Genomic DNA, 1,959 nt, shown 5'->3' with positions numbered 1-1,959 from the left:
ATTGGCAAGCACAATGACCAAAATTAAGAAATCTGCAGATAGCGAACCAGTTTATATTACGCCTGCTACGTTATGTTATTGGCTAACAAACTTTCTCTGCAAGATCTATTCCATATATATATATATATATATATATATATTCTAGCATAAAATACCTTATATATATATATATATATATATATATATATTAATTCCAAAGTTATTTTACCTAGCTAGATAAGTTATTATTAGGCAGCCTACCTGCGCAAAACATTTGTATGACGCCCTAAAACACCGCACTGCTGTAGACACTTATTTTAATTGTGTTTGCGGATCGCATCCAACCTAGAGGTGCATACACTGCCACCTACTGTACAAGAGTGTCAGACCGGTCACGTCCTCCCTAGTCTCGCGTTGTCATACCTCCAAAATCCCTTCGTTGTCATGCTTACCTTTGAGGTCTGGAGATTGATCAAGATCAAATCAAATTGTATTTGTCACATGTGTCCCAAATACAACAGGTGTTTTTATTTTGATATTTTATTTCACCTTTATTTAACCAGGTAGGCCAGTTGAGAACAAGTTCTCATTTACAACTGCGACCTGGCCAAGATAAAGCACAGCAGTTCGACACATACAACAACACAGAGTTACACATGGAATAAACATACAGTCAATAGTACAGTAGAAAAAAGAAAAATCTATATACAGTGAGTGCAAATGAGGTAAGATAATGGAGGTAAGGCAATAAATAGGCCATGGTGGCGAAGTAATTACAATATAGCAATTAAACACTGGAATGGTAGATGTGTAGAAGAGTAATGTGCAAGTAGAGATACTTAGGTGCAAAGGAGCAAGATATAAATAAATAAAACAGTATGGGGATGAGGTAGTTGGATGGGCTGTTAACAGATGGGCTATGTACAGGTGCAGTGATCTGTGAGATGCTCTGATAGTTGGTGCTTAAAGCTAGTGAGGGAGATATGGGTCTCCAGCTTCATTGATTTTTGCAGTTTGTTCCAGTCTTTGGCAGCAGAGAACTGGAAGGAAAGGCAGCCAAGGGAGCAATTGGCTTTGGGGGTGACCAGTGAGATATACCTGCTGGAGCGCGTGCTACAGGTGGGTGCTACTATGGTGACCAGTGAACCTGAGATAAGGCGGGGCTTTACCTAGCAGAGACTTGTAGATGACCTGGAGCCAGTGGGTTTGGTGATGAGTATGGAGCGATGGCCAGCCAACGAGAGCGTACAGGTCGCAGTGGTGGGTAATATATGGGGCTTTGGTGACAATACGGGTGGCACTGTGATAAACTGCATCCAATTTGTTGAGTAGAGTGTTGGAGGCTATTTTTTAGATGACATCGCCGAAGTCGAGGATCGGTAGGATGGTCAGTTTTACGAGGGTATGTTTGGCAGCATGAGTGAAGGATGCTTTGTTGTGAAATAGGAAGCCGATTCTAGATTTAATTTTGGATTGGAGATGCTTAATGTGAGTCTGGAAGGAGAGTTTACAGTCTAGCCAGACACCTAGGTATTTGTAGTTGTCCACATATTCTAAGTCCGAACCGTCCAGAGTAGTGATGCTGGACGGGCGAGCAGGTGCGGGCAGTGATCGGTTGAAGAGCATGCACTTAGTTTTACTTGCATTTAAGAGCAGTTGGAGGCCACGGAAGGAGAGTTGTATGGCATTGAAGCTCGTCTGGAGATTAGTTAACACAGTGTCCAAAGATGGGCCAGAAATATACAGAATGGTGTCATCTGCGTAGAGGTGGATCAGAGATTCACCAGCAGCAAGAGCAACATCATTGATGTGTACAGTAGACCTTACTATGAAATGCTTACTTATGAGCCTTTAACCAACAATGCAGTTCAAGAAAGAGTTAAAAAAAAGATTTACTAAATATACTAAATTAAAAAATGAATTAAAAAATAACAGCCCTCCTTTCCCTGTAGTTCACAATCAGCTCCTTTATCTTGCTCA

The sequence above is a fragment of the Oncorhynchus kisutch genome, linkage group LG11 (genome assembly GCF_002021735.2).
Source record: "Oncorhynchus kisutch isolate 150728-3 linkage group LG11, Okis_V2, whole genome shotgun sequence".
NCBI classification, from domain to species: domain Eukaryota; kingdom Metazoa; phylum Chordata; class Actinopteri; order Salmoniformes; family Salmonidae; genus Oncorhynchus; species Oncorhynchus kisutch.
This window is presented reverse-complemented; position numbering follows the sequence as displayed.